Here is a 25,545-nt window from a genome sequence, read left to right as displayed (position 1 = left end):
TCAGGAGCTCCCTGCGCTCGCCACAATGTTCTGTGTGCGAAGAAGCAGCTTCTTCGCCTCCGGGAGAATCGGCGAGCGGCAGCTTCCCAAAGGCGAAGATGCAAGCCGCACCATGCAGGCACAGTGTGGGCAGCCTTCAGACATAGAGAAAACAGTACTTTACCACTCTCCTGCCTTTTCCATGGTTATTATATTGGAAAAGAACGAGTTTTGGACAACAACCTTTCATTCTTGCAAAAGTCTTTGCAGACCTCCGTGCAAGCTTTAGAACAAGATTTTGGATGTTTTCTTTCCTGGCAGAGTTTCTCCTTGCAAGATATGGTGGAAAAGCTTTTTGCTGAGTGTTGAGCGGCAAGACACGCAGAAGACGCAGATACGCAGCTCTCCAAAGCTAAGTGCCGGTCCCGGGCTTCTTTCGGCAGAAGCCGCTCTTAGGTGCTCACCGCGACCGGCCCAATGCTCTGTGTGCGAAGAAGCCGCTTCTTCGCCTCCGGGAGAATCGGCGAGCGGCAGCTTCCCAAAGGCGAAGATGCAAGCTGCACCACACAGGCACAGTGTGGGCAGCCTTCAGACTTAGAGAAAACAGTACTTTACCACTCTCCTGCCTTTTCCATGGTTATTATATTGGAAAAGAACGAGTTTTGGACAACTACCTTTCATTCTTGCCAAACTCTTTGCAGACCTCCGTGCAAGCTTTAGAACAAGATTTTGGATGTTTTCTTTCCTGGCAGAGTTTCTCTTTGCAAGATATGGTGGAAAAGCTTTTTGCTGAGTGTAGAGCGGCAAGACACGCAGAAGACGCAGATACGCAGCTCTCCGAAGCTAAGTGCCGGTCCACGGCTTCTTTTGGCACAAACCACTCTCAGGAGCTCCCTGCGCTCGCCACAATGCTCTGTGTGCGAAGAAGCCGCTTCTTCGCCTCCGGGAGAATCGGTGAGCGGCAGCTTCCCAAAGGCGAAGATGCAAGCCGCACCATGCAGGCACAGTGTGGGCAGCCTTCAGACTTAGAGAAAACAGTACTTTACCACTCTCCTGCCTTTTCCATGGTTATTATATTGGAAAAGAACGAGTTTTGGACAACAACCTTTCATTCTTGCAAAAGTCTTTGCAGACCTCCATGCAAGCTTTAGAACAAGATTTTGGATGTTTTCTTTCCTGGCAGAGTTTCTCTTTGCAAGATATGGTGGAAAAGCTTTTTGCTGAGTGTTGAGCGGCAAGACACGCAGAAGACGCAGATACGCAGCTCTCCGAAGCTAAGTGCCGGTCCATGGCTTCTTTCGGCAGAAGCCGCTCTTAGGTGCAAACCGCGACCGGCCCAATGCTCTGTGTGCGAAGAAGCCGCTTCTTCGCCTGCGGGAGAATCGGCGAGCAGCAGCTTCCCAAAGGCGAAGATGCAAGCCGCACCATGCAGGCACAGTGTGGGCTGCATTCAGACTTAGAGAAAACAGTACTTTACCACTCTCCTGCCTTTTCCATGGTTATTCTATTGGAAAAGAACGAGTTTTGGACAACAACTTTTCATTCTTGCCAAACTCTTTGCAGACCTCCGTGCAAGCTTTAGAACAAGATTTTGGATGTTTTCTTTCCTGGCAGAGTTTCTCTTTGCAAGATATGGTGGAAAAGCTTTTTGCTGAGTGTTGAGCGGCAAGACACGCAGAAGACGCAGATACGCAGCTCTCCGAAGCTAAGTGCCGGTCCCGGGCATCTTTCGGCACAAACCGCTCTCAGGAGCTCCCTGCGCTCGCCACAATGTTCTGTGTGCGAAGAAGCAGCTTCTTCGCCTCCGGGAGGATCGGCGAGCGGCAGCTTCCCAAAGGCGAAGATGCAAGCCGCACCACACAGGAACAGTGTGGGCAGCCTTCAGACATAGAGAAAACAGTACTTTACCACTCTCCTGCCTTTTCCATGGTTATTATATTGGAAAAGAACGAGTTTTGGACAACTACCTTTCATTCTTGCCAAACTCTTTGCAGACCTCCGTGCAAGCTTTAGAACAAGATTTTGGATGTTTTCTTTCCTGGCAGAGTTTCTCTTTGCAAGATATGGTGGAAAAGCTTTTTGCTGAGTGTTGAGCGGCAAGACACGCAGAAGACGCAGATACGCAGCTCTCCAAAGCTAAGTGCCGGTCCACGGCTTCTTTCGGCAGAAGCCGCTCTTAGGTGCTCACCGCGACCGGCCCAATGCTCTGTGTGCGAAGAAGCCGCTTCTTCGCCTCCGGGAGAATCGGCGAGCGGCAGCTTCCCAAAGGCGAAGATGCAAGCTGCAGCACACAGGAACAGTGTGGGCAGCATTCAGACTTAGAGAAAACAGTACTTTACCACTCTCCTGCCTTTTCCATGGTTATTATATTGGAAAAGAACGAGTTTTGGACAACTACCTTTCATTCTTGCCAAACTCTTTGCAGACCTCCGTGCAAGCTTTAGAACAAGATTTTGGATGTTTTCTTTCCTGGCAGAGTTTCTCTTTGCAAGATATGGTGGAAAAGCTTTTTGCTGAGTGTAGAGCGGCAAGACACACAGAAGACGCAGATACGCAGGTCTCCAAAGCTAAGTGCCGGTCCCGGGCTTCTTTCAGCACAAACCACTCTGAGGAGCTCCCTGCGCTCGCCACAATGCTCTGTGTGCGAAGAAGCCGCTTCTTCGCATCCGGGAGAATCGGCGAGCGGCAGCTTCCCAAAGGCGAAGATGCAAGCCGCACCATGCAGGCACAGTGTGGGCAGCCTTCAGACTTAGAGAAAACAGTACTTTACCACTCTCCTGCCTTTTCCATGGTTATTCTATTGGAAAAGAACGAGTTTTGGACAACAACCTTTCATTCTTGAAAAAGTTTTTGCAGACCTCTGTGCAAGCTTTAGAACAAGATTTTGGATGTTTTCTTTCCTGGCAGAGTTTCTCTTTGCAAGATATGGTGGAAAAGCTTTTTGCTGAGTGTTGAGCGGCAAGACACGCAGAAGACGCAGATACGCAGCTCTCCGAAGCTAAGTGCCGGTCCACGGCTTCTTTCGGCAGAAGCCGCTCTTAGATTGCCACCGCGACCGGCCCAATGCTCTGTGTGCGAAGAAGCCGCTTCTTCGCCTCCGGGAGAATCGGTGAGCGGCAGCTTCCCAAAGGCGAAGATGCAAGCCGCACCATGCAGGCACAGTGTGGGCAGCCTTCAGACTTAGAGAAAACAGTACTTTACCACTCTCCTGCCTTTTCCATGGTTATTATATTGGAAAAGAACGAGTTTTGGACAACAACCTTTCATTCTTGCAAAAGTCTTTGCAGACCTCCATGCAAGCTTTAGAACAAGATTTTGGATGTTTTCTTTCCTGGCAGAGTTTCTCTTTGCAAGATATGGTGGAAAAGCTTTTTGCTGAGTGTTGAGCGGCAAGACACGCAGAAGACGCAGATACGCAGCTCTCCGAAGCTAAGTGCCGGTCCACGGCTTCTTTCGGCAGAAGCCGCTCTTAGGTGCTCACCGCGACCGGCCCAATGCTCTGTGTGCGAAGAAGCCGCTTCTTCGCCTGCGGGAGAATCGGCGAGCGGCAGTTTCCCAAAGGCGAAGATGCAAGCCGCACCATGCAGGCACAGTGTCGGCTGCATTCAGACTTAGAGAAAACAGTACTTTACCTCTCTCCAGCCTTTTCCATGGTTATTTTATTGGAAAAGAACGAGTTTTGGACAACTAACTTTCATTCTTGCCAAACTCTTTGCAGACCTCCGTGCAAGCTTTAGAACAAGATTTTGGATGTTTTCTTTCCTGGCAGAGTTTCTCTTTGCAAGATATGGTGGAAAAGCTTTTTGCTGAGTGTTGAGCGGCAAGACACGCAGAAGACGCAGATACGCAGCTCTCCGAAGCTAAGTGCCGGTCCCGGGCTTCTTTCGGCACAAACCGCTCTCAGGAGCTCCCTGCGCTCGCCACAATGTTCTGTGTGCGAAGAAGCAGCTTCTTCGCCTCCGGGAGAATCGGCGAGCGGCAGCTTCCCAAAGGCGAAGATGCAAGCCGCACCACACAGGAACAGTGTGGGCAGCCTTCAGACATAGAGAAAACAGTACTTTACCACTCTCCTGCCTTTTCCATGGTTATTCTATTGGAAAAGAACGAGTTTTGGACAACAACCTTTCATTCTTGCAAAAGTCTTTGCAGACCTCCGTGCAAGCTTTAGAACAAGATTTTGGATGTTTTCTTTCCTGGCAGAGTTTCTCTTTGCAAGATATGGTGGAAAAGCTTTTTGCTGAGTGTTGAGCGGCAAGACACGCAGAAGACGCAGATACGCAGCTCTCCGAAGCTAAGTGCCGGTCCACGGCTTCTTTCGGCAGAAGCCGCTCTTAGATTGCCACCGCGACCGGCCCAATGCTCTGTGTGCGAAGAAGCGGCTTCTTCGCCTCCGGGAGAATCGGTGAGCGGCAGCTTCCCAAAGGCGAAGATGCAAGCTGCAGCACACAGGCACAGTGTGGGCAGCCTTCAGACTTAGAGAAAACAGTACTTTACCACTCTCCTGCCTTTTCCATGGTTATTCTATTAGAAAAGAACGAGTTTTGGACAACAACCTTTCATTCTTGCAAAAGTTTTTGCAGACCTCTGTGCAAGCTTTAGAACAAGATTTTGGATGTTTTCTTTCCTGGCAGAGTTTCTCTTTGCAAGATATGGTGGAAAAGCTTTTTGCTGAGTGTTGAGCGGCAAGACACGCAGAAGACGCAGATACGCAGCTCTCCGAAGCTAAGTGCCGGTCCACGGCTTCTTTCGGCAGAAGCCGCTCTTAGATTGCCACCGCGACCGGCCCAATGCTCTGTGTGCGAAGAAGCGGCTTCTTCGCCTCCGGGAGAATCGGTGAGCGGCAGCTTCCCAAAGGCGAAGATGCAAGCCGAACCATGCAGGCACAGTGTGGGCAGCCTTCAGACTTAGAGAAAACAGTACTTTACCACTCTCCTGCCTTTTCCATGGTTATTATATTGGAAAAGAACGAGTTTTGGACAACAACCTTTCATTCTTGCAAAAGTCTTTGCAGACCTCCATGCAAGCTTTAGAACAAGATTTTGGATGTTTTCTTTCCTGGCAGAGTTTCTCTTTGCAAGATATGGTGGAAAAGCTTTTTGCTGAGTGTAGAGCGGCAAGACACGCAGAAGACGCAGATACGCAGCTCTCCGAAGCTAAGTGCCGGTCCCGGGCATCTTTCGGCACAAACCGCTCTCAGGAGCTCCCTGCGCTCGCCACAATGTTCTGTGTGCGAAGAAGCAGCTTCTTCGCCTCCGGGAGAATCGGCGAGCGGCAGCTTCCCAAAGGCGAAGATGCAAGCCGCACCACACAGGAACAGTGTGGGCAGCCTTCAGACTTAGAGAAAACAGTACTTTACCACTCTCCTGCCTTTTCCATGGTTATTCTATTGGAAAAGAACGAGTTTTGGACAACAACCTTTCATTCTTGCAAAAGTCTTTGCAGACCTCCGTGCAAGCTTTAGAACAAGATTTTGGATGTTTTCTTTCCTGGCAGAGTTTCTCTTTGCAAGATATGGTGGAAAAGCTTTTTGCTGAGTGTTGAGCGGCAAGACACGCAGAAGACGCAGATACGCAGCTCTCCGAAGCTAAGTGCCGGTCCACGGCTTCTTTCGGCAGAAGCCGCTCTTAGATTGCCACCGCGACCGGCCCAATGCTCTGTGTGCGAAGAAGCGGCTTCTTCGCCTCCGGGAGAATCGGTGAGCGGCAGCTTCCCAAAGGCGAAGATGCAAGCTGCAGCACACAGGCACAGTGTGGGCAGCCTTCAGACATAGAGAAAACAGTACTTTACCACTCTCCTGCCTTTTCCATGGTTATTATATTGGAAAAGAACGAGTTTTGGACAACAACCTTTCATTCTTGCAAAAGTCTTTGCAGACCTCCATGCAAGCTTTAGAACAAGATTTTGGATGTTTTCTTTCCTGGCAGAGTTTCTCTTTGCAAGATATGGTGGAAAAGCTTTTTGCTGAGTGTAGAGCGGCAAGACACGCAGAAGACGCAGATACGCAGCTCTCCGAAGCTAAGTGCCGGTCCACGGCTTCTTTCGGCAGAAGCCGCTCTTAGGTGCTCACCGCGACCGGCCCAATGCTCTGTGTGCGAAGAAGCCGCTTCTTCGCCTGCGGGAGAATCGGCGAGCGGCAGCTTCCCAAAGGCGAAGATGCAAGCCGCACCATGCAGGCACAGTGTGGGCAGCCTTCAGACTTAGAGAAAACAGTACTTTACCACTCTCCTGCCTTTTCCATGGTTATTATATTGGAAAAGAACGAGTTTTGGACAACAACATTTCATTCTTGCCAAACTCTTAGCAGACCTCCGTGCAAGCTTTAGAACAAGATTTTGGATGTTTTCTTTCCTGGCAGAGTTTCTCTTTGCAAGATATGGTGGAAAAGTTTTTTGCTGAGTGTTGAGCGGCAAGACACGCAGAAGACGCAGATACGCAGCTCTCCGAAGCTAAGTGCCGGTCCCGGGCTTCTTTCGGCACAAACCGCTCTCAGGAGCTCCCTGCGCTCGCCACAATGCTCTGTGTGCGAAGAAGCCGCTTCTTCGCCTCCGGGAGAATCGGTGAGCGGCAGCTTCCCAAAGGCGAAGATGCAAGCCGCACCATGCAGGCACAGTGTGGGCAGCCTTCAGACTTAGAGAAAACAGTACTTTACCTCTCTCCTGCCTTTTCCATGGTTATTCTATTGGAAAAGAACGAGTTTTGGACAACAACCTTTCATTCTTGCAAAAGTCTTTGCAGACCTCCATGCAAGCTTTAGAACAAGATTTTGGATGTTTTCTTTCCTGGCAGAGTTTCTCTTTGCAAGATATGGTGGAAAAGCTTTTTGCTGAGTGTTGAGCGGCAAGACACGCAGAAGACGCAGATACGCAGCTCTCCGAAGCTAAGTGCCGGTCCACGGCTTCTTTCGGCAGAAGCCGCTCTTAGGTGCTCACCGCGACCGGCCCAATGCTCTGTGTGCGAAGAAGCCGCTTCTTCGCCTCCGGGAGAATCGGCGAGCGGCAGTTTCCCAAAGGCGAAGATGCAAGCTGCACCACACAGGCACAGTGTGGGCAGCATTCAGACATAGAGAAAACAGTACTTTACCACTCTCCTGCCTTTTCCATGGTTATTATATTGGAAAAGAACGAGTTTTGGACAACAACCTTTCATTCTTGCAAAAGTCTTTGCAGACCTCCGTGCAAGCTTTAGAACAAGATTTTGGATGTTTTCTTTCCTGGCAGAGTTTCTCTTTGCAAGATATGGTGGAAAAGCTTTTTGCTGAGTGTAGAGCGGCAAGACACGCAGAAGACGCAGATACGCAGCTCTCCGAAGCTAAGTGCCGGTCCACGGCTTCTTTCGGCAGAAGCCGCTCTTAGGTGCTCACCGCGACCGGCCCAATGCTCTGTGTGCGAAGAAGCCGCTTCTTCGCCTGCGGGAGAATCGGCGAGCGGCAGCTTCCCAAAGGCGAAGATGCAAGCCGCACCATGCAGGCACAGTGTGGGCAGCCTTCAGACTTAGAGAAAACAGTACTTTACCACTCTCCTGCCTTTTCCATGGTTATTATATTGGAAAAGAACGAGTTTTGGACAACAACATTTCATTCTTGCCAAACTCTTAGCAGACCTCCGTGCAAGCTTTAGAACAAGATTTTGGATGTTTTCTTTCCTGGCAGAGTTTCTCTTTGCAAGATATGGTGGAAAAGTTTTTTGCTGAGTGTTGAGCGGCAAGACACGCAGAAGACGCAGATACGCAGCTCTCCGAAGCTAAGTGCCGGTCCCGGGCTTCTTTCGGCACAAACCGCTCTCAGGAGCTCCCTGCGCTCGCCACAATGCTCTGTGTGCGAAGAAGCCGCTTCTTCGCCTCCGGGAGAATCGGTGAGCGGCAGCTTCCCAAAGGCGAAGATGCAAGCCGCACCATGCAGGCACAGTGTGGGCAGCCTTCAGACTTAGAGAAAACAGTACTTTACCTCTCTCCTGCCTTTTCCATGGTTATTCTATTGGAAAAGAACGAGTTTTGGACAACAACCTTTCATTCTTGCAAAAGTCTTTGCAGACCTCCATGCAAGCTTTAGAACAAGATTTTGGATGTTTTCTTTCCTGGCAGAGTTTCTCTTTGCAAGATATGGTGGAAAAGCTTTTTGCTGAGTGTTGAGCGGCAAGACACGCAGAAGACGCAGATACGCAGCTCTCCGAAGCTAAGTGCCGGTCCACGGCTTCTTTCGGCAGAAGCCGCTCTTAGGTGCTCACCGCGACCGGCCCAATGCTCTGTGTGCGAAGAAGCCGCTTCTTCGCCTCCGGGAGAATCGGCGAGCGGCAGCTTCCCAAAGGCGAAGATGCAAGCTGCACCACACAGGCACAGTGTGGGCAGCATTCAGACATAGAGAAAACAGTACTTTACCACTCTCCTGCCTTTTCCATGGTTATTATATTGGAAAAGAACGAGCTTTGGACAACAACCTTTCATTCTTGCAAAAGTCTTTGCAGACCTCCGTGCAAGCTTTAGAACAAGATTTTGGATGTTTTCTTTCCTGGCAGAGTTTCTCTTTGCAAGATATGGTGGAAAAGTTTTTTGCTGAGTGTTGAGCGGCAAGACACGCAGAAGACGCAGATACGCAGCTCTCCAAAGCTAAGTGCCGGTCCCGGGCATCTTTCGGCACAAACCGCTCTCAGGAGCTCCCTGCGCTCGCCACAATGCTCTGTGTGCGAAGAAGCCGCTTCTTCGCCTCCGGGAGAATCGGCGAGCGGCAGCTTCCCAAAGGCGAAGATGCAAGCTGCACCACACAGGCACAGTGTGGGCAGCATTCAGACTTAGAGAAAACAGTACTTTACCACTCTCCTGTCTTTTCCATGGTTATTATATTGGAAAAGAACGAGTTTTGGACAACAACTTTTCATTCTTGGAAAAGTCTTTGCAGACCTCTGTGCAAGCTTTAGAACAAGATTTTGGATGTTTTCTTTCCTGGCAGAGTTTCTCTTTGCAAGATATGGTGGAAAAGCTTTTTGCTGTGTGTAGAGCGGCAAGACACGCAGAAGACGCAGATACGCAGCTCTCCGAAGCTAAGTGCCGGTCCACGGCTTCTTTCGGCAGAAGCCGGTCTTAGATTGTCACCGCGACCGGCCCAATGCTCTGTGTGCGAAGAAGCAGCTTCTTCGCCTCCGGGAGAATCGGCGAGCGGCAGCTTCCCAAAGGCGAAGATGCAAGCCGCACCATGCAGGCACAGTGTGGGCTGCATTCAGACTTAGAGAAAACAGTACTTTACCACTCTCCTGCCTTTTCCATGGTTATTATATTGGAAAAGAACGAGTTTTGGACAACTACCTTTCATTCTTGCCAAACTCTTTGCAGACCTCCGTGCAAGCTTTAGAACAAGATTTTGGATGTTTTCTTTCCTGGCAGAGTTTCTCTTTGCAAGATATGGTGGAAAAGCTTTTTGCTGAGTGTTGAGCGGCAAGACACGCAGTTGACGCAGACACGCAGCTCTCCGAAGTTAAGTGCCGGTCCACGGCTTCTTTCGGCAGAAGCCGCTCTTAGGTGGTCACCGCGACCGGCCCAATGCTCTGTGTGCGAAGAAGCGGCTTCTTCGCCTCCGGGAGAATCGGTGAGCGGCAGCTTCCCAAAGGCGAAGATGCAAGCCGCACCACGCAGGCACAGTGTGGGCAGCCTTCAGACTTAGAGAAAACAGTACTTTACCACTCTCCTGCCTTTTCCATTGTTATTATATTGGAAAAGAACGAGTTTTGGACAACAACCTTTCATTCTTGCAAAAGTCTTTGCAGACCTCCGTGCAAGCTTTAGAACAAGATTTTGGATGTTTTCCTTCCTGGCAGAGTTTCTCTTTGCAAGATATGGTGGAAAAGCTTTTTGCTGAGTGTTGAGCGGCAAGACACGCAGAAGACGCAGATACGCAGCTCTCCGAAGCTAAGTGCCGGTCCCGGGCTTCTTTCGGCAAAAGCCGCTCTTAGATTGTCACCGCGACCGGCCACAATGCTCTGTGTGCGAAGAAGACGCTTCTTCGCCTCCGGGAGAATCGGTGAGCGGCATCTTCCCAAAGGCGAAGATGCAAGCCGCACCATGCAGGCACAGTGTGGGCAGCCTTCAGACTTAGAGAAAACAGTACTTTACCACTCTCCTGCCTTTTCCATGGTTATTCTATTGGAAAAGAACGAGTTTTGGACAACAACCTTTCATTCTTGCAAAAGTCTTTGCAGACCTCCATGCAAGCTTTAGAACAAGATTTTGGATGTTTTCTTTCCTGGCAGAGTTTCTCATTGCAAGATATGGTGGAAAAGCTTTTTGCTGAGTGTTGAGCGGCAAGACACGCAGAAGACGCAGATACGCAGCTCTCCGAAGCTAAGTGCCGGTCCACGGCTTCTTTCGGCAGAAGCCGCTCTTAGGTGCTCACCGCGACCGGCCCAATGCTCTGTGTGCGAAGAAGCCGCTTCTTCGCCTGCGGGAGAATCGGCGAGCGGCAGTTTCCCAAAGGCGAAGATGCAAGCCGCACCATGCAGGCACAGTGTGGGCTGCATTCAGACTTAGAGAAAACAGTACTTTACCTCTCTCCAGCCTTTTCCATGGTTATTATATTGGAAAAGAACGAGTTTTGGACAACAACCTTTCATTCTTGCCAAACTCTTTGCAGACCTCCGTGCAAGCTTTAGAACAAGATTTTGGATGTTTTCTTTCCTGGCAGAGTTTCTCTTTGCAAGATATGGTGGAAAAGCTTTTTGCTGAGTGTTGAGCGGCAAGACACGCAGAAGACGCAGATACGCAGCTCTCCGAAGCTAAGTGCCGGTCCACGGCTTCTTTCGGCACAAACCGCTCTCAGGAGCTCCCTGCGCTCGCCACAATGTTCTGTGTGCAAAGAAGCAGCTTCTTCGCCTCCGGGAGAATCGGCGAGCGGCAGCTTCCCAAAGGCGAAGATGCAAGCCGCACCACACAGGAACAGTGTGGGCAGCCTTCAGACATAGAGAAAACAGTACTTTACCACTCTCCTGCCTTTTCCATGGTTATTATATTGGAAAAGAACGAGTTTTGGACAACAACCTTTCATTCTTGCAAAAGTCTTTGCAGACCTCCGTGCAAGCTTTAGAACAAGATTTTGGATGTTTTCTTTCCTGGCAGAGTTTCTCCTTGCAAGATATGGTGGAAAAGCTTTTTGCTGAGTGTTGAGCGGCAAGACACGCAGAAGACGCAGATACGCAGCTCTCCGAAGCTAAGTGCCGGTCCACGGCTTCTTTCGGCAGAAGCCGCTCTTAGGTGCCTACCGCGACCGGCCCAATGCTCTGTGTGCGAAGAAGCCGCTTCTTCGCCTCCGGGAGAATCGGTGAGCGGCAGCTTCCCAAAGGCGAAGATGCAAGCCGCACCATGCAGGCACAGTGTGTGCAGCCTTCAGACTTAGAGAAAACAGTACTTTACCACTCTCCTGCCTTTTCCATTGTTATTATATGGGAAAAGAACGAGTTTTGGACAACAACCTTTCATTCTTGCAAAAGTCTTTGCAGACCTCCATGCAAGCTTTAGAACAAGATTTTGGATGTTTTCTTTCCTGGCAGAGTTTCTCTTTGCAAGATATGGTGGAAAAGCTTTTTGCTGAGTGTTGAGCGGCAAGACACGCAGAAGACGCAGATACGCAGCTCTCCGAAGCTAAGTGCCGGTCCCGGGCATCTTTCGGCACAAACCGCTCTCAGGAGCTCCCTGCGCTCGCCACAATGCTCTCTGTGCGAAGAAGCCGCTTCTTCGCCTCCGGGAGAATGGGCGAGCGGCAGCTTCCCAAAGGCGAAGATGCAAGCTGCAGCACACAGGCACAGTGTGGGCAGCATTCAGACTTAGAGAAAACAGTACTTTACCACTCTCCTGCCTTTTCCATGGTTATTATATTGGAAAAGAACGAGTTTTGGACAACAACTTTTCATTCTTGCCAAACTCTTTGCAGACCTCCGTGCAAGCTTTAGAACAAGATTTTGGATGTTTTCTTTCCTGGCAGAGTTTCTCTTTGCAAGATGTGGTGGAAAAGCTTTTTCCTGAGTGTTGAGCGGCAAGACACGCAGAAGACGCAGATACGCAGCTCTCCGAAGCTAAGTGCCGGTCCACGGCTTCTTTCGGCAGAAGCCGGTCTTAGATTGTCACCGCGACCGGCCCAATGCTCTGTGTGCGAAGAAGCAGCTTCTTCGCCTCCGGGAGAATCGGCGAGCGGCAGCTTCCCAAAGGCGAAGATGCAAGCCGCAATATGCAGGCACAGTGTGGGCTGCATTCAGACTTAGAGAAAACAGTACTTTACCACTCTCCTGCCTTTTCCATGGTTATTATATTGGAAAAGAACATGTTTTGGATAACTACATTTCATTCTTGCCAAACTCTTTGCAGACGTCCGTGCAAGCTTTAGAACAAGATTTTGGATGTTTTCTTCCCTGGCAGAGTTTCTCTTTGCAAGATATGGTGGAAAAGCTTTTTGCTGAGTGTTGAGCGGAAAGACACGCAGAAGACGCAGACACGCAGCTCTCCGAAGCTAAGTGCCGGTCCACGGCTTCTTTCGGCCGAAGCCGCTCTTAGGTGCTCACCGCGACCGGCCCAATGCTCTGTGTGCGAAGAAGCCGCTTCTTCGCCTCCGGGAGAATCGGTGAGCGGCAGCTTCCCAAAGGCGAAGATGCAAGCCGCACCACGCAGGCACAGTGTGGGCAGCCTTCAGACTTAGAGAAAACAGTACTTTACCACTCTCCTGCCTTTTCCATTGTTATTATATTGGAAAAGAACGAGTTTTGGACAACAACTTTTCATTCTTGCAAAAGTTTTGCAGACCTCCGTGCAAGCTTTAGAACAAGATTTTGGATGTTTTCTTTCCTGGCAGAGTTTCTCTTTGCAAGATATGGTGGAAAAGCTTTTTGCTGAGTGTTGAGCGGCAACACACGCAGAAGACGCAGATACGCAGCTCTCCGAAGCTAAGTGCCGGTCCACGGCTTCTTTCGGCAGAAGCCGCTCTTAGATTGTCACCGCGACCGGCCCAATGCTCTGTGTGCAAAGAAGCGGCTTCTTCGCCTCCGGGAGAATCGGTGAGCGGCAGCTTCCCAAAGGCGAAGATGCAAGACGCACCATGCAGGCACAGTGTGGGCAGCATTCAGACTTAGAGAAAACAGTACTTTACCACTCTCCTGCCTTTTCCATGGTTATTATATTGGAAAAGAACGAGTTTTGGACAACAACCTTTCATTCTTGCAAAAGTCTTTGCAGACCTCTGTGCAAGCTTTAGAACAAGATTTTGGATGTTTTCTTTCCTGGCAGAGTTTCTCTTTGCAAGATATGGTGGAAAAGTTTTTTGCTGAGTGTTGAGTGGCAAGACACGCAGAAGACGCAGATACGCAGCTCTCCGAAGCTAAGTGCCGGTCCCGGGCTTCTTTCGGCACAAACCGCTCTCAGGAGCTCCCTGCGCTCGCCACAATGCTCTGTGTGCGAAGAAGCCGCTTCTTCGCCTCCGGGAGAATCGGCGAGCGGCAGCTTCCCAAAGGCGAAGATGCAAGCCGCACCATGCAGGCACAGTGTGGGCAGCCTTCAGACTTAGAGAAACCAGTACTTTACCTCTCTCCAGCCTTTTCCATGGTTATTATATTGGAAAAGAACGAGTTTTGGACAACTACCTTTCATTTTTGCCAAACTCTTTGCAGACCTCCGTGCAAGCTTTAGAACAAGATTTTGGATGTTTTCTTTCCTGGCAGAGTTTCCCTTTGCAAGATATGGTGGAAAAGTTTTTTGCTGAGTGTTGAGCGGCAAGACACGCAGAAGACGCAGATACGCAGCTCTCCGAAGCTAAGTGCCGGTCCCGGGCTTCTTTCGGCAAAAGCCGCTCTTAGATTGTCACCGCGACCGGCCCAATGCTCTGTGTGCGAAGAAGCCGCTTCTTCGCCTGCGGGAGAATCGGCGAGCGGCAGCTTCCCAAAGGCGAAGATGCAAGCCGCACCATGCAGGCACAGTGTGGGCTGCATTCAGACTTAGAGAAAACAGTACTTTACCTCTCTCCAGCCTTTTCCATGGTTATTATATTGGAAAAGAACGAGTTTTGGACAACAACCTTTCATTCTTGCCAAACTCTTTGCAGACCTCCGTGCAAGATTTAGAACAAGATTTTGGATGTTTTCTTTCCTGGCAGAGTTTCTCTTTGCAAGATATGGTGGAAAAGCTTTTTGCTGAGTGTTGAGCGGCAAGACACGCAGAAGACGCAGATACGCAGCTCTCCGAAGCTAAGTGCCGGTCCATGGCTTCTTTCGGCAGAAGCCGCTCTCAGGAGCTCCCTGCGCTCGCCACAATGTTCTGTGTGCGAAGAAGCAGCTTCTTCGCCTCCGGGAGAATCGGCGAGCGGCAGCTTCCCAAAGGCGAAGATGCAAGCCGCACCATGCAGGCACAGTGTGGGCAGCCTTCAGACTTAGAGAAAACAGTACTTTACCACTCTCCTGCCTTTTCCATGGTTATTATATTGGAAAAGAACGAGTTTTGGACAACAACCTTTCATTCTTGCAAAAGTCTTTGCAGACCTCCGTGCAAGCTTTAGAACAAGATTTTGGATGTTTTCTTTCCTGGCAGAGTTTCTCCTTGCAAGATATGGTGGAAAAGCTTTTTGCTGAGTGTTGAGCGGCAAGACACGCAGAAGACGCAGATACGCAGCTCTCCAAAGCTAAGTGCCGGTCCCGGGCTTCTTTCGGCAGAAGCCGCTCTTAGGTGCTCACCGCGACCGGCCCAATGCTCTGTGTGCGAAGAAGCCGCTTCTTCGCCTCCGGGAGAATCGGCGAGCGGCAGCTTCCCAAAGGCGAAGATGCAAGCTGCACCACACAGGCACAGTGTGGGCAGCCTTCAGACTTAGAGAAAACAGTACTTTACCACTCTCCTGCCTTTTCCATGGTTATTCTATTGGAAAAGAACGAGTTTTGGACAACTACCTTTCATTCTTGCCAAACTCTTTGCAGACCTCCGTGCAAGCTTTAGAAGAAGATTTTGGATGTTTTCTTTCCTGGCAGAGTTTCTCTTTGCAAGATATGGTGGAAAAGCTTTTTGCTGAGTGTAGAGCGGCAAGACACGCAGAAGACGCAGATACGCAGCTCTCCGAAGCTAAGTGCCGGTCCACGGCTTCTTTTGGCACAAACCACTCTCAGGAGCTCCCTGCGCTCGCCACAATGCTCTGTGTGCGAAGAAGCCGCTTCTTCGCCTCCGGGAGAATCGGTGAGCGGCAGCTTCCCAAAGGCGAAGATGCAAGCCGCACCATGCAGGCACAGTGTGGGCAGCCTTCAGACTTAGAGAAAACAGTACTTTACCACTCTCCTGCCTTTTCCATGGTTATTATATGGGAAAAGAACGAGTTTTGGACAACAACCTTTCATTCTTGCAAAAGTCTTTGCAGACCTCCATGCAAGCTTTAGAACAAGATTTTGGATGTTTTCTTTCCTGGCAGAGTTTCTCTTTGCAAGATATGGTGGAAAAGCTTTTTGCTGAGTGTTGAGCGGCAAGACACGCAGAAGACGCAGATACGCAGCTCTCCGAAGCTAAGTGCCGGTCCCGGGCTTCTTTCGGCACAAACCGCTCTCAGGAGCTCCCTGCGCTCGCCACAATGCTCTGTGTGCGAAGAAGCCGCTTCTTCGCCTGCGGGAGAATCGGCGAGCAGCAGCTTCCCAAAGGCGAAGATGCAAGCCGCACCATGCAGGCACAGTGTGGGCAGCCTTCAGACTTAGAGAAAACAGTACTTTACCTCTCTCCAGCCTTTTCCATGGTTATTATATTGGAAAAGAACGAGTTTTGGACAACAACCTTTCATTCTTGCAAAAGTTTTTGCAGACCTCTGTGCAAGCTTTAGAACAAGATTTTGGATGTTTTCTTTCCTGGCAGAGTTTCTCTTTGCAAGATATGGTGGAAAAGCTTTTTGCTGAGTGTAGAGCGGCAAGACACGCAGAAGACGCAGATACGCAGCTCTCCGAAGCTAAGTGCCGGTCCACGGCTTCTTTCGGCAGAAGCCGCTCTTAGGTGCAAACCGCGACCGGCCCAATGCTCTGTGTGCGAAGAAGCAGCTTCTTCGCCTCCGGGAGAATCGGCGAGCGGCAGCTTCCCAAAGGCGAAGATGCAAGCCGCACCATGCAGGCACAGTGTGGGCTGCATTCAGACTTAGAGAAAACAGTACTTTACCACTCTCCAGCCTTTTCCATGGTTATTATATTGGAAAAGAACGAGTTTTGGACAACTACCTTTCATTCTTGCCAAACTCTTTGCAGACCTCCGTGCAAGCTTTAGAACAAGATTTTGGATGTTTTCTTTCCTGGCAGAGTTTCTCTTTGCAAGATATGGTGGAAAAGCTTTTTGCTGAGTGTTGAGCGGCAAGACACGCAGAAGACGCAGGTACGCAGCTCTCCGAAGCTAAGTGCCGGTCCCGGGCTTCTTTCGGCACAAACCGCTCTCAGGAGCTCCCTGCGCTCGCCACAATGTTCTGTGTGCGAAGAAGCAGCTTCTTCGCCTCCGGGAGAATCGGCGAGTGGCAGCTTCCCAAAGGCGAAGATGCAAGCCGCACCACACAGGAACAGTGTGGGCAGCCTTCAGACATAGAGAAAACAGTACTTTACCACTCTCCTGCCTTTTCCATGGTTATTATATTGGAAAAGAACGAGTTTTGGACAACTACCTTTCATTCTTGCAAAAGTCTTTGCAGACCTCCGTGCAAGCTTTAGAACAAGATTTTGGATGTTTTCTTTCCTGGCAGAGTTTCTCTTTGCAAGATATGGTGGAAAAGCTTTTTGCTGAGTGTAGAGCGTCAAGACACGCAGAAGACGCAGATACGCAGCTCTCCGAAGCTAAGTGCCGGTCCACGGCTTCTTTCGGCACAAACCACTCTCAGGAGCTCCCTGCGCTCGCCACAATGCTCTGTGTGCGAAGAAGCCGCTTCTTCGCCTCCGGGAGAATCGGCGAGCGGCAGCTTCCCAAAGGCGAAGATGCAAGCCGCACCATGCAGGCACAGTGTGGGCAGCCTTCAGACTTAGAGAAAACAGTACTTTACCACTCTCCTGCCTTTTCCATTGTTATTATATGGGAAAAGAACGAGTTTTGGACAACAACCTTTCATTCTTGCAAAAGTCTTTGCAGACCTCCATGCAAGCTTTAGAACAAGATTTTGGATGTTTTCTTTCCTGGCAGAGTTTCTCTTTGCAAGATATGGTGGAAAAGCTTTTTCCTGAGTGTTGAGCGGCAAGACACGCAGAAGACGCAGATACGCAGCTCTCCGAAGCTAAGTGCCGGTCCACGGCTTCTTTTGGCACAAACCACTCTCAGGAGCTCCCTGCGCTCGCCACAATGCTCTGTGTGCGAAGAAGCCGCTTCTTCGCCTCCGGGAGAATCGGTGAGCGGCAGCTTCCCAAAGGCGAAGATGCAAGCCGCACCATGCAGGCACAGTGTGGGCAGCCTTCAGACTTAGAGAAAACAGTACTTTACCACTCTCCTGCCTTTTCCATGGTTATTATATGGGAAAAGAACGAGTTTTGGACAACAACCTTTCATTCTTGCAAAAGTCTTTGCAGACCTCCATGCAAGCTTTAGAACAAGATTTTGGATGTTTTCTTTCCTGGCAGAGTTTCTCTTTGCAAGATATGGTGGAAAAGCTTTTTGCTGAGTGTTGAGCGGCAAGACACGCAGAAGACGCAGATACGCAGCTCTCCGAAGCTAAGTGCCGGTCCCGGGCTTCTTTCGGCACAAACCGCTCTCAGGAGCTCCCTGCGCTCGCCACAATGCTCTGTGTGCGAAGAAGCCGCTTCTTCGCCTGCGGGAGAATCGGCGAGCAGCAGCTTCCCAAAGGCGAAGATGCAAGCCGCACCATGCAGGCACAGTGTGGGCAGCCTTCAGACTTAGAGAAAACAGTACTTTACCTCTCTCCAGCCTTTTCCATGGTTATTATATTGGAAAAGAACGAGTTTTGGACAACAACCTTTCATTCTTGCAAAAGTTTTTGCAGACCTCTGTGCAAGCTTTAGAACAAGATTTTGGATGTTTTCTTTCCTGGCAGAGTTTCTCTTTGCAAGATATGGTGGAAAAGCTTTTTGCTGAGTGTAGAGCGGCAAGACACGCAGAAGACGCAGATACGCAGCTCTCCGAAGCTAAGTGCCGGTCCACGGCTTCTTTCGGCAGAAGCCGCTCTTAGGTGCAAACCGCGACCGGCCCAATGCTCTGTGTGCGAAGAAGCAGCTTCTTCGCCTCCGGGAGAATCGGCGAGCGGCAGCTTCCCAAAGGCGAAGATGCAAGCCGCACCATGCAGGCACAGTGTGGGCTGCATTCAGACTTAGAGAAAACAGTACTTTACCACTCTCCAGCCTTTTCCATGGTTATTATATTGGAAAAGAACGAGTTTTGGACAACTACCTTTCATTCTTGCCAAACTCTTTGCAGACCTCCGTGCAAGCTTTAGAACAAGATTTTGGATGTTTTCTTTCCTGGCAGAGTTTCTCTTTGCAAGATATGGTGGAAAAGCTTTTTGCTGAGTGTTGAGCGGCAAGACACGCAGAAGACGCAGGTACGCAGCTCTCCGAAGCTAAGTGCCGGTCCCGGGCTTCTTTCGGCACAAACCGCTCTCAGGAGCTCCCTGCGCTCGCCACAATGTTCTGTGTGCGAAGAAGCAGCTTCTTCGCCTCTGGGAGAATCGGCGAGTGGCAGCTTCCCAAAGGCGAAGATGCAAGCCGCACCACACAGGAACAGTGTGGGCAGCCTTCAGACATAGAGAAAACAGTACTTTACCACTCTCCTGCCTTTTCCATGGTTATTATATTGGAAAAGAACGAGTTTTGGACAACTACCTTTCATTCTTGCAAAAGTCTTTGCAGACCTCCGTGCAAGCTTTAGAACAAGATTTTGGATGTTTTCTTTCCTGGCAGAGTTTCTCTTTGCAAGATATGGTGGAAAAGCTTTTTGCTGAGTGTAGAGCGTCAAGACACGCAGAAGACGCAGATACGCAGCTCTCCGAAGCTAAGTGCCGGTCCACGGCTTCTTTCGGCACAAACCACTCTCAGGAGCTCCCTGCGCTCGCCACAATGCTCAGTGTGCGAAGAAGCCGCTTCTTCGCCTCCGGGAGAATCGGCGAGCGGCAGCTTCCCAAAGGCGAAGATGCAAGCCGCACCATGCAGGCACAGTGTGGGCAGCCTTCAGACTTAGAGAAAACAGTACTTTACCACTCTCCTGCCTTTTCCATTGTTATTATATGGGAAAAGAACGAGTTTTGGACAACAACCTTTCATTCTTGCAAAAGTCTTTGCAGACCTCCATGCAAGCTTTAGAACAAGATTTTGGATGTTTTCTTTCCTGGCAGAGTTTCTCTTTGCAAGATATGGTGGAAAAGCTTTTTCCTGAGTGTTGAGCGGCAAGACACGCAGAAGACGCAGATACGCAGCTCTCCGAAGCTAAGTGCCGGTCCCGGGCATCTTTCGGCACAAACCGCTCTCAGGAGCTCCCTGCGCTCGCCACAATGTTCTGTGTGCGAAGAAGCAGCTTCTTCGCCTCCGGGAGAATCGGCGAGCGGCAGCTTCCCAAAGGCGAAGATGCAAGCCGCACCACACAGGAACAGTGTGGGCAGCCTTCAGACATAGAGAAAACAGTACTTTACCACTCTCCTGCCTTTTCCATGGTTATTATATTGGAAAAGAACGAGTTTTGGACAACAACCTTTCATTCTTGCAAAAGTCTTTGCAGACCTCCGTGCAAGCTTTAGAACAAGATTTTGGATGTTTTCTTTCCTGGCAGAGTTTCTCCTTGCAAGATATGGTGGAAAAGCTTTTTGCTGAGTGTTGAGCGGCAAGACACACAGAAGACGCAGATGCGCAGCTCTCCGAAGCTAAGTGCCGGTCCCGGGCTTCTTTCGGCAGAAGCCGCTCTTAGGTGCTCACCGCGACCGGCCCAATGCTCTGTGTGCGAAGAAGCCGCTTCTTCGCCTCCGGGAGAATCGGCGAGCGGCAGCTTCCCAAAGGCGAAGATGCAAGCTGCACCACACAGGCACAGTGTGGGCAGCCTTCAGACTTAGAGAAAACAGTACTTTACCACTCTCCTGCCTTTTCCATGGTTATTATATTGGAAAAGAACGAGTTTTGGACAACTACCTTTCATTCTTGCCAAACTCTTTGCAGACCTCCGTGCAAGCTTTAGAACAAGATTTTGGCTGTTTTCTTTCCTGGCAGAGTTTCTCTTTGCAAGATATGGTGGACAAGCTTTTTGCTGAGTGTAGAGCGGCAAGACACGCAGAAGACGCAGATACGCAGCTCTCCGAAGCTAAGTGCCGGTCCACGGCTTCTTTTGGCACAAACCACTCTCAGGAGCTCCCTGCGCTCGCCACAATGCTCTGTGTGCGAAGAAGCCGCTTCTTCGCCTCCGGGAGAATCGGTGAGCGGCAGCTTCCCAAAGGCGAAGATGCAAGCCGCACCATGCAGGCACAGTGTGGGCAGCCTTCAGACTTAGAGAAAACAGTACTTTACCACTCTCCTGCCTTTTCCATTGTTATTATATGGGAAAAGAACGAGTTTTGGACAACAACCTTTCATTCTTGCAAAAGTCTTTGCAGACCTCCGTGCAAGCTTTAGAACAAGATTTTGGATGTTTCCTTTCCTGGCAGAGTTTCTCTTTGCAAGATATGGTGGAAAAGCTTTTTGCTGAGTGTTGAGCGGCAAGACACGCAGAAGACGCAGATACGCAGCTCTCCGAAGCTAAGTGCCGGTCCCAGGCATCTTTCGGCACAAACCGCTCTCAGGAGCTCCCTGCGCTCGCCACAATGCTCTGTGTGCGAAGAAGCCGCTTCTTCGCCTGCGGGAGAATCGGCGAGCAGCAGCTTCCCAAAGGCGAAGATGCAAGCCGCACCATGCAGGCACAGTGTGGGCAGCCTTCAGACTTAGAGAAAACAGTACTTTACCTCTCTCCAGCCTTTTCCATTGTTATTATATTGGAAAAGAACGAGTTTTGGACAACTACCTTTCATTCTTGCCAAACTCTTTGCAGACCTCCGTGCAAGCTTTAGAACAAGATTTTGGATGTTTTCTTTCCTGGCAGAGTTTCTCTTTGCAAGATATGGTGGAAAAGCTTTTTCCTGAGTGTTGAGCGGCAAGACACGCAGAAGACGCAGATACGCAGCTCTCCGAAGCTAAGTGCCGGTCCCGGGCATCTTTCGGCACAAACCGCTCTCAGGAGCTCCCTGCGCTCGCCACAATGCTCTGTGTGCGAAGAAGCAGCTTCTTCGCCTCCGGGAGAATCGGCGAGCGGCAGCTTCCCAAAGGCGAAGATGCAAGCCGCACCATGCAGGCACAGTGTGGGCAGCCTTCAGACATAGAGAAAACAGTACTTTACCACTCTCCTGCCTTTTCCATGGTTATTATATTGGAAAAGAACGAGTTTTGGACAACAACCTTTCATTCTTGCAAAAGTCTTTGCAGACCTCCGTGCAAGCTTTAGAACAAGATTTTGGATGTTTTCTTTCCTGGCAGAGTTTCTCTTTGCAAGATATGGTGGAAAAGCTTTTTGCTGAGTGTTGAGCGGCAAGACACGCAGAAGACGCAGATGCGCAGCTCTCCGAAGCTAAGTGCCGGTCCCGGGCTTCTTTCGGCAGAAGCCGCTCTTAGGTGCTCACCGCGACCGGCCCAATGCTCTGTGTGCGAAGAAGCCGCTTCTTCGCCTCCGGGAGAATCGGCGAGCGGCAGCTTCCCAAAGGCGAAGATGCAAGCTGCACCACACAGGCACAGTGTGGGCAGCCTTCAGACTTAGAGAAAACAGTACTTTACCACTCTCCTGCCTTTTCCATGGTTATTATATTGGAAAAGAACGAGTTTTGGACAACTACCTTTCATTCTTGCCAAACTCTTTGCAGACCTCCGTGCAAGCTTTAGAACAAGATTTTGGCTGTTTTCTTTCCTGGCAGAGTTTCTCTTTGCAAGATATGGTGGACAAGCTTTTTGCTGAGTGTAGAGCGGCAAGACACGCAGAAGACGCAGATACGCAGCTCTCCGAAGCTAAGTGCCGGTCCACGGCTTCTTTTGGCACAAACCACTCTCAGGAGCTCCCTGCGCTCGCCACAATGCTCTGTGTGCGAAGAAGCCGCTTCTTCGCCTCCGGGAGAATCGGTGAGCGGCAGCTTCCCAAAGGCGAAGATGCAAGACGCACCATGCAGGCACAGTGTGGGCAGCCTTCAGACTTAGAGAAAACAGTACTTTACCACTCTCCTGCCTTTTCCATTGTTATTATATGGGAAAAGAACGAGTTTTGGACAACAACCTTTCATTCTTGCAAAAGTCTTTGCAGACCTCCGTGCAAGCTTTAGAACAAGATTTTGGATGTTTCCTTTCCTGGCAGAGTTTCTCTTTGCAAGATATGGTGGAAAAGCTTTTTGCTGAGTGTTGAGCGGCAAGACACGCAGAAGACGCAGATACGCAGCTCTCCGAAGCTAAGTGCCGGTCCCGGGCATCTTTCGGCACAAACCGCTCTCAGGAGCTCCCTGCGCTCGCCACAATGCTCTGTGTGCGAAGAAGCCGCTTCTTCGCCTGCGGGAGAATCGGCGAGCAGCAGCTTCCCAAAGGCGAAGATGCAAGCCGCACCATGCAGGCACAGTGTGGGCAGCCTTCAGACTTAGAGAAAACAGTACTTTACCTCTCTCCAGCCTTTTCCATGGTTATTCTATTGGAAAAGAACGAGTTTTGGACAACTACCTTTCATTCTTGCCAAACTCTTTGCAGACCTCCGTGCAAGCTTTAGAACAAGATTTTGGATGTTTTCTTTCCTGGCAGAGTTTCTCTTTGCAAGATATGGTGGAAAAGTTTTTTGCTGAGTGTTGAGCGGCAAGACACGCAGAAGACGCAGATACGCAGCTCTCCGAAGCTAAGTGCCGGTCCCGGGCTTCTTTCGGCAAAAGCCGCTCTTAGATTGTCACCGCGACCGGCCCAATGCTCTGTGTGCGAAGAAGCCGCTTCTTCGCCTCCGAGAGAATCGGTGAGCGGCATCTTCCCAAAGGCGAAGATGCAAGCCGCACCATGCAGGCACAGTGTGGGCTGTATTCAGACTTAGAGAAAACAGTACTTTACCACTCTCCTGCCTTTTCCATTGTTATTATATTGGAAAAGAACGAGTTTTGGATAACTACATTTCATTCTTGCCAAACACTTTGTCGACCTCCGTGCAAGCTTTAGAACAAGATTTTGGATGTTTTCTTTCCTGGTAGAGTTTCTCTTTGCAAGATATGGTGGAAAAGCTTTTTGCTGAGTGTTGAGCGGCAAGACACGCAGAAGACTCAGATACGCAGCTCTCCGAAGCTAAGTGCCGGTCCCGGGCTTCTTTCGGCAAAAGCCGCTCTTAGATTGTCACCGCGACCGGCCACAATGCTCTGTGTGCGAAGAAGCCGCTTCTTCGCCTCCGAGAGAATCGGTGAGCGGCATCTTCCCAAATGCGAAGATGCAAGCCGCACCATGCAGGCACAGTGTGGGCAGCCTTCAGACTTAGAGAAAACAGTACTTTACCACTCTCCTGCCTTTTCCATGGTTATTCTATTGGAAAAGAACGAGTTTTGGACAACAACCTTTCATTCTTGCAAAAGTTTTTGCAGACATCTGTGCAAGCTTTAGAACAAGATTTTGGATGTTTTCTTTCCTGGCAGAGTTTCTCTTTGCAAGATATGGTGGAAAAGCTTTTTGCTGAGTGTAGAGCGGCAAGACACGCAGAAGACGCAGATACGCAGCTCGCCGAAGCTAAGTGCCGGTCCACGGCTTCTTTCGGCAGAAGCCGCTCTTAGGTGCAAACCGCGACCGGCCCAATGCTCTGTGTACGAAGAAGCCGCTTCTTCGCCTCCGGGAGAATCGGCGAGCGGCAGCTTCCCAAAGGCGAAGATGCAAGCCGCACCATGCAGGCACAGTGTGGGCTGCATTCAGACTTAGAGAAAACAGTACTTTACCACTCTCCAGCCTTTTCCATGGTTATTATATTGGAAAAGAACGAGTTTTGGACAACTACCTTTCATTCTTGCCAAACTCTTTGCAGACCTCCGTGCAAGCTTTAGAACAAGATTTTGGATGTTTTCTTTCCTGGCAGAGTTTCTCTTTGCAAGATATGGTGGAAAAGCTTTTTGCTGAGTGTTGAGCGGCAAGACACGCAGAAGACGCAGGTACGCAGCTCTCCGAAGCTAAGTGCCGGTCCCGGGCTTCTTTCGGCACAAACCGCTCTCAGGAGCTCCCTGCGCTCGCCACAATGTTCTGTGTGCGAAGAAGCAGCTTCTTCGCCTCCGGGAGAATCGGCGAGCGGCAGCTTCCCAAAGGCGAAGATGCAAGCCGCACCACACAGGAACAGTGTGGGCAGCCTTCAGACTTAGAGAAAACAGTACTTTACCACTCTCCTGCCTTTTCCATGGTTATTATATTGGAAAAGAACGAGTTTTGGACAACTACCTTTCATTCTTGCAAAAGTCTTTGCAGACCTCCGTGCAAGCTTTAGAACAAGATTTTGGATGTTTTCTTTCCTGGCAGAGTTTCTCTTTGCAAGATATGGTGGAAAAGCTTTTTGCTGAGTGTAGAGCGGCAAGACACGCAGAAGACGCAGATACGCAGCTCTCCGAAGCTAAGTGCCGGTCCACGGCTTCTTTCGGCACAAACCACTCTCAGGAGCTCCCTGCGCTCGCCACAATGCTCTGTGTGCGAAGAAGCCGCTTCTTCGCCTCCGGGAGAATCGGTGAGCGGCAGCTTCCCAAAGGCGAAGATGCAAGCCGCACCATGCAGGCACAGTGTGGGCAGCCTTCAGACTTAGAGAAAACAGTACTTTACCACTCTCCTGCCTTTTCCATTGTTATTATATGGGAAAAGAACGAGTTTTGGACAACAACCTTTCATTCTTGCAAAAGTCTTTGCAGACCTCCATGCAAGCTTTAGAACAAGATTTTGGATGTTTTCTTTCCTGGCAGAGTTTCTCTTTGCAAGATATGGTGGAAAAGCTTTTTGCTGAGTGTAGAGCGGCAAGACACGCAGAAGACGCAGATACGCAGCTCTCCGAAGCTAAGTGCCGGTCCACGGCTTCTTTCGGCAGAAGCCGCTCTTAGATTGTCACCGCGACCGGCCCAATGCTCTGTGTGCGAAGAAGCAGCTTCTTCGCCACCGGGAGAATCGGCGAGCGGCAGCTTCCCTAAGGCAAAGATGCAAGCCGCACCATGCAGGCACAGTGTGGGCTGCATTCAGACTTAGAGAAAACAGTACTTTACCTCTCTCCAGCCTTTTCCATGGTTATTGTATTGGAAAAGAACGAGTTTTGGACAACAAATTTTCATTCTTGCAAAAGTCTTTGCAGACCTCCGTGCAAGCTTTAGAACAAGATTTTGGATGTTTTCTTTCCTGGCAGAGTTTCTCTTTGCAAGATATGGTGGAAAAGCTTTTTGCTGAGTGTTGAGCGGCAAGAAACGCAGAAGACGCAGATACGCAGCTCTCCGAAGCTAAGTGCCGGTCCACGGCTTCTTTCGGCACAAACCACTCTCAGGAGCTCCCTGCGCTCGCCACAATGCTCTGTGTGCGAAGAAGCCGCTTCTTCGCCTCCGGGAGAATCGGTGAGCGGCAGCTTCCCAAAGGCGAAGATGCAAGCCGCACCATG

Source organism: Molothrus aeneus, unplaced genomic scaffold (genome assembly GCF_037042795.1).
Source record: "Molothrus aeneus isolate 106 unplaced genomic scaffold, BPBGC_Maene_1.0 scaffold_59, whole genome shotgun sequence".
NCBI lineage: Eukaryota > Metazoa > Chordata > Aves > Passeriformes > Icteridae > Molothrus > Molothrus aeneus.
Note: the sequence above shows the minus strand (reverse complement) of the source record.